General features: G+C 55.8%; 1 pseudogene; it reads right to left on the bottom strand.

Moving 5' to 3' along the window:
* Nucleotides 1-5,177: 5,177 nt before the first annotated feature.
* Nucleotides 5,178-7,275, bottom strand: LOC102738604 (histo-blood group ABO system transferase 2 pseudogene; annotated as a pseudogene).

The raw sequence follows: 7,275 nt of genomic DNA, 5'->3' as shown, positions 1-7,275 counted from the left end.
CGCAATAGGTGCCTTTGTGTCTGCCCACCTATTTTCACATGGGATTCGTTTTCTTCTGTGTTTGTCATAAAATTTCCCTTATTCGATATTGAAATCCCCGATGGATTACAGATCAGATGTAATCAGAGAGGCGGCTTTAGGAATTATGGGCACAATCTCGGGGCCGAGACCCCTGTTCCTGCTGGGACACCACAGCCTGACCCCAGACAGGAAATGGCTGGTTCTTCCTGTGGCCCACACAGAAACCAGGGAAATGCAGGAAGCTGGAAGACACACCACAAAGGGCAAAAGCATTGCTCACAACCCAAGGCCAGAGAAAGGTTTCACCTGACTCTGGTCCAAACCACACTCCAAGTCACTGGGTTCCACAGGGATGGAGACCAAACACATGCCAGTCCAAGGGGGAGGATAGGCACGCAGGGAATACGTGTCAGAGATGTGGAGCTCCCAGGGAAGGATTCCGGCAAAGGAAACCCTATGGAGGCAGCGCTCGTCACCCTCAGACTGGCAGGTCTCTGGTCTGGGGAGAACGTGAGGAAGCGGAGGTCCAATGCAGGTCCCCTGGAGGAAAGGGTGACGGGCACCCCTGTCTGGGAGAACAGTGAGCGGCACCCATCCCAGGCCGCAGGTGCACCCATCACCTGGCATGCTCGGCCTCGGACTAACCCCTGGAAACTCTGGCTCGGTTTTTCACAGATGTATTTTCAGGAGTGTTCACCACAGCCGTGGTAGAGAGAGCAGGGAATGGAACAATGCTAATGGCCAAGGAGATGGATGGGATCCATGGTCTCAGTCCTCATGATAGAATACCTTGTAGCTACTGTTACACTGTCGTTCGGGGCACAGGATCCGGGAAGCCCCTCCTGAGACCCCCTCCTGTCACCCTGTTCCTGGGAACATTGAGAATTGTTTGAGGAGGAGGTGGAGAGGATCCAGGATGACAGCGGGTCCAAGGAGAAGGAAGGTCAGCACCGGGAGGACAGTTGGACGTGCCCTGAGCCACCATCCAGGGCCCGGGCTGTGATGACCTTAGACCTCACCCCAAATAATGGCTCCTGAGGTATGGATCCAGCTTCTGTGGTTTGACTCCCTCCCTCCCTACGTCATTTATTCACTCCCTCATTCATTCCCACCCCTTCCCTTCCACCCCTCCCTTCCCTCCCCCATTCCCTCCCTCCCTCCCTTCCCCCCTCCCATCCTCCCTGCCTCCCTCCCTCCCCTCTACCCCTCCCATCCTCCCTTTCCTCCTCCCTCTCTCCCCTCCCTCTCTCCCATCCTCCCTCCCTCTCTCTTTCGCTCACTCCCATCCTCCCTCATGTGCTCCCTCATTCAGCAGAGGATCTGGGGTCCCTGCTGTGTACTGAGCACTGGGGCTTCATCAGCGAGCAGCCCCCAACCCACATGGTCACATCCACTGTGGGAGGTGACAGGGGGCAGTCCTCAGGGTTAGCAGTGATGATGAGCACCAGGAATCTGCTCCTGAAAACAGAGGCCAGTTGCACAAAGAAAAGAATGGAGAGACCCATGCTTAGCACATCCTCTAGAAAAATCTAGTCCTGAAAAGTGATGAAAAGTAAGTGTATCCTAGACTTCATGCAATGTGAGTTCTAATGGCAGGTACACACTGATTCCTAGAACCAAGAGAGTAAATCATCCAGTGTCGACTGGGGGGTTGTGACACAACTTTTCTGACCAAATGACAGCATTTCAGCCAACATCTCTAGGGCCTCTGAGTTTTCCCAAGGGTCTCTGTGATCCTTTGATCCTTCCATCGACCTCCTTGGGAAGCTCTGTCCTGTCCTCTCCTTGTCTCCTGCCTCTTCTGGGACCCTTCTGTGGCTTCCCACTCCCCCCCGCCAGGGCCGCCCTCACCAGGATTCTCCATGCCCCTTGGCTGGGCGCCCGCATCCCACACTGGCCCCATGGGCCCAGTGCCTTGTGCAAGGCCTGTGTGCTCCCTCTGGGGTCACTTGGCATCTCCCTTGCAGCGTCCTGCATCTTCCTGTGCTGGGTCTCCTCTGAGCAGTCTGTGAGGCCGGCCTGTGTCCATGTCACAGGCATGGAAGCACAAGTCCAGAAGGTCCAGATGACCTGCTCTCAGTCCCAGCATATGGAGCCTGGGCCGAGAGTGGTTCCTGAGCAGAGGAGGACTTGGGCTCACGGAACCTGAGAGAGGACGTGGCACAGTGAGCCCAGAGGAAGAGAGTGAGCAATGTAGGGCCTGGTGCTCAGACCTGCTGGGAGACCATGTTACACTGGCTCTGTCCCCAGGGCTGGAGGTTGTCAGGGTATCCACCCTCCCAGGCTGCAGGCTGGCAGTGGCTGGCAGGAAAGGAGGGACCTGGTGCAGGACAGAGCCCTCAGGCAGAGAAGAGGCGGCAGGCGCTCCCCCAGCAGCTGGAGGAAATCGGGGTAGCCACCCTCCCACGCTACAGGCTGCCAGTGGCTGGCAGGGGAGGAGGCGCACCTGGTGCAGGAGATAGCCTTCAGGCAGAGATGAGGGGGCAGGTGCTCCCCCAGCAGCTGGAGGAACTCGGGGTAGCCACCCTCCCAGGCTGCAGGCTGGCAGTGACTGGCAAGGAAGGAGGCACCTGGTGCAGGAGAGAGCCTTCAGGCAGAGAGGAGGGGGCAGGTGCTCTCCCAGCAGCTGGAGGAACTCGAGGTAGCCACCCTCCCAGGCTGCAGGCTGGCAGTGGCTGGCAGGAGAGGAGGCGCACCTGGTGCAGGAGAGAGCCTTCAGGCAGAGAGGAGGGGACAGGTGCTCCCCCAGCAGCTGGAGGTACTCGGAGCATCCACCCTCCCAGGCTGCAGGCTGGCAGTGACTGGCAGGGGAGGAGGCACCTGGTGCAGGAGAGAGCCCTCAGGCAGAGAGGAGGGGGCAGGCACTCCCCCAGCAGCTGGAAGAACTTGGGGTATCCACACTCCCAGGCTGCAGGCTGGCAGTGACTGGCAGGAGAGGAGGCGCCTGGTGCAGGAGAGAGCCCTCAGGCAGAAAGGAGGGGGCAGGTGCTCCCCCAGCAGCAGGTGCACTGGGACGGGCTGAGGGGGCATCAGTGGACAGCAGTGCCTGCAGCTGGGGTCTCCGCACAAACCCGCTCCTGAGGCTCAGCACAAGCTTGTCTGGATGGCCTTTGCCCCCAAATACAAAGTCTGATCCAGGGCCCCCCCATCAAGCCCTGACTCCCAATCCTTTGTACTCAGCTCAAGTGACAAGAAATGGCCAATAGTTTAGGTGGTGTTGGGTGCACAGGGACATTTGTTTTTCTGGCCCATGCTGTAACGTTGCTGGCATTTTAAAGATCTCAGGGCTTTGATTCAAAAACGGTAGGATGCCGGGGACCCCAGACAGCTTCCTGGAAACCTGCCTCTGGGCCTTGCAGCCCTCCCATCCCACCAGCGCTCAGAATCCCACCAGCTGCTCAGGATCCCTCCAAGCCACAGACCCACAGTCTTGAGTCCTCAGATGGCCCAGGCGATATGCCTTCAAAAAGTGATCCCGGTAGGGCTGCAGGACACACTGCGGATTCCAGCAAATACCCCTCCCAGAAAGTGAGGGTACCACTGGACAAACTGTCTGAAAACAGCCAGGTCAGGGTTCCAGGATGACACCATAAGCATAGGAGTAACTGAGGGGCATCTGAAGGTCAGGGAGGGACAGCGAGACTCTCCGGTGTTTTGGGTTTTTTTTGTTTTTTTTTTTTAAGATTTTATTTATTTATTTGACAGAGACAGCGAGAGAGGGAACACAAGCAGGGGGAGTGGGAAAGGGAGAAGCAGGCTTCCTGCCGAGCGGGGAGCCCTATGTGGGGCTCGATCCCAGGACCCCGGGATCATGACCTGAGCCGAAGGCAGTCGCTTAACTGACTGAGCCACCCAGGTGCCCCGAGAATCTCCACTGTTTTTGCCTAGGAGCAGCTCCCGTCCCCCTAAATCCTCAGTGTGATGGCTCTACTGGGGGATGGGGGGACCATGCCTGGAGGACCCATGGCTCCACTGTCAGAGGTCGCGACTTGATCAGTGCACAGGTGGGGAAACCCGACCACACCACAAAGAATTTCTGGGAAGAGTAGCCATCTCAGTGGTAGCTGACCTGGAAGGTCAACCTTCCAGCTGCCTGAGGTGGGATCGAGCCACAGACCAGCACACTAGCCAGAAATGGAGGAAGGAGAACCAGTTCTTCATGTCATAGTTTCTACATTACCCGGTTGTTCCTATGGTTAGTATACTTTGCATTCTGGGAAATCTCTGCCTCTCTAAGGTCTTAAAAATGTTCTCCTCATGTTCTCTGCTGGAGAGGTTCTTGAAAAATCTATGGTTTATAGGTAAAAATCATCCAGAACTGACTTTGATTGGCACAGCCATGCTGGGAAAAGTACGGAGCTTCCCCAAAATACTAAAAATAGAACTCCTGTATGATCCCACTACCAGTAGACACTTGCAGGAAATGAAGTCAGTTTCTCGAAGTAAGATCTACACTCTCCCACCCAATCTCCCTGAGGAGGGGTGGCCATCCTTAGCAACAGGGCACCCGTGGGAAGTCATAGGCAACCCTCCCCTTCAGGCAGGTGCCTCCCTGGACAGGGGCTGCCCCAGGTCTGGGAGGTCTCTACAGCAGTGCATTCAATATCCTGATACTAGGAGGAGACAGAGTACAGCACCAGGCCAGTGAGGGTCAGGACACACTACCCCAAATATGGCACCTTGGCAAATCAAATATAGAAACTGAAAGAACTTTTTTATAGAGCAGAAGCAGGAAGGTCCCTCTGACCCCCAGCCATCAGCCCTTCTTCCCTGAAGCAGGTCAGAATACTCCCATGTGGAACTTTCTCTCCCTGGACGACAGGGAAGACATGCTTATCACCAGGGTCAAGGAACTTAGGGCCACGAAGGCTATACGAACACACCTGGTTAAACTAACCCTTATCTTCCTAGTTAGTTCTTTACCATTTACCAGCCCTGGTCCAAACCCCTGTGTCTGTCAATTCTTCACACATTTATTGCTTCTTTATCTAAAAGGTAGAAGCGTCTGCTCCAATCACCTCTGCTGGTCTCCATGGTCTTCTGAGGCTCCCACCAAAATAAATCAATACACTTTGCTTGCTTTTTGCCTGTTCATTTGTCTTTCTCAATTTCCAGACTCAGCCAGGGACCTTAAGAGGGTTGAGGAAAGGTTTCCTCTCTTGCAGCACTGTGGGGCAGGGGGTGGGGAGTCAGGAAAACCCATCCCATCTTCCTGGCCTTCGTTAAAACCGACGTCTGCTGGGAAGCAGCACAGGACTGTGCACAGCTGGGGGAGCCAGGGAAAGGCACGTGGAACATGGAGCAGCTACCTGACCCCCAGCCGGGGGACTTGTCCCCAGCGACAAGTCCAGGGTGTGATTATGAATATTATAATGGAAGCATCCTGAACATCAGACCTTCCCCACGCCAGGCATCATTATTACTGCTCGTTGTAGTTGCTACTGTTGGCTTAGTGGCTTTTCTGAACTAACTTTGTCAAGTCTGTGTTCCTTGTTGTGTGTGGCCACTGAATCCCTGTGCTGTTAACTCAGTGGTCAGCCAGTGGCTGGGCAGAGAGGTCACCCCTGTTTCCAAGCTATGGGCTACAGATTGGAGGTCCCCACAACCTCCTCCTCAAGTTCAAATAATCTGCTCGAGTGGCTCATGGAACTCAGAGAAACATGTTACTTACTAGATGACCAGTTCATTAAAAGGACAGAACTCAGAGCCAGGCAGATGGAAGTGGTGAGCAGGGCAAGCTGTGTAGCAGAGGCTTGGAGCTCCCCCGCTCTCTGAGTGAAAGAGGCCTTTAACCACCTCCACTCTGACCTTCGTCTGTATTTCCTAACTGATGACATCCTTCCTTCGGACTCATCTGTTAACTCAAGTGAAAGACCCGGCAGGCAGCAAAACGACCCCTCAAGCAATAACCATTGCTGATGTCCTGGTGATTCTTGGGCACAGCCATGAATCTCAGCTTCTTCATGACGGGGGGCCACCCAGCAGCTGTAGGTCCCACAGGTCCTCCGGGGACAGCACCTTGAGGGGCTTGGGGTCCAGCAGGTGCCTGTTCAGGTGGCTCTCATCGTGCCACAATCCCACTGGCCAGGTCGACTCCCATCGCCTGGTGACAGGCCAAGGTCAGTCGGTGAACCTCCACCACCGACCCCCATGTAGTAAAAGTCGCCCTTGTCCGTGGGGATGTGTGCCTGGGACTGTGGCCGATGCTCATAGCTGAAGTCCTTGTGGGTTGCCCGGTAGAAACTGGAGTGCAGAGTGCCAAAGAAGGGGGACAGGATCTCCACGTGCACGTGGTCACGGAACTTCATGTCCACCTCTGTGCACACCAGGTAGTCCACCTCACAGAGGAAGTGTGGAGTTATTCTTAGAAAATATATTGTAAGCCCTCAGGAGTGATTGTGGAAGCAGCTGAAACGTCAACAGTGTTCCTGTTCTCAGACTATTGAACGCAATGGCCCAGTAGGAGCAGGATCCCATGATCCCCAGGGGCAGGGCACAGGTTAGGAGCTAGGAAAGAATGTCACCGTCAGGCCCCCTTTCTGCACCTGGCGTTTGCTAGCACAACTCCCGCTCTTCCCTCACCCCCTGACTGCCTCCCTGCGTGCCTGCCCCTAGGGGAGGATGCAGGCCTGCTTTACAGCTTCAGGATACTTGCCATCCCTTGTCCTCCTTTCCCACGCTTTGAGGCATCTGCCCTTGCTTTTCTGATAAAAAATGAAATAAAAGCGATGGGCAGAACCCAGCTGCTGCTGCCCTACTTGCAGAGACAGCCCTGCATGGTCGCTCAGATTGGGGTCTGAGAACTTTATTTCAGCACGTGATGACAGGAAGAGCTGCTTACAGAAGCGGCGGATCATCCGTGTACTGCATGGACATGTCCTCCCAGCACGGGGCGCCAAGGACCTCGAGGACCACCACCCTCCGGCCTTCCCGGAGGGGCACACAGGCCCAGCAGCCAGCTGATTGATGAAGACATAGTAGGTGACCCTGTGTCCCACCGTGAAGTGCTTCTCCACCATCTGCAGGAACAGCTCCAGGAAGACCACGTATCCACAGGGACAGGGGACAGGGCTGGAGGAGGGTCACTGCCAGAGGCTGGTGGCAGGACCCCAGAGCTCGGGGCCGTGCCCATATGCACCTTCATCACGGGGGCAGGCCCTGGGCTGCTTTAAGCAACAGCCACCCTCCTGGCCTGTCCTGAGCGAGTCTGCCGGCGGGGCCTCCTTACCTTCCGCTCCCAGAGATGGGGGCCAT

This window comes from Leptonychotes weddellii, chromosome 13 (genome assembly GCF_054177405.1).
Source record: "Leptonychotes weddellii isolate Sample4059 chromosome 13, ASM5417740v2, whole genome shotgun sequence".
Lineage (NCBI taxonomy): Eukaryota > Metazoa > Chordata > Mammalia > Carnivora > Phocidae > Leptonychotes > Leptonychotes weddellii.
Note: the sequence above shows the minus strand (reverse complement) of the source record. Positions and strands in the feature narration are given on the sequence as shown.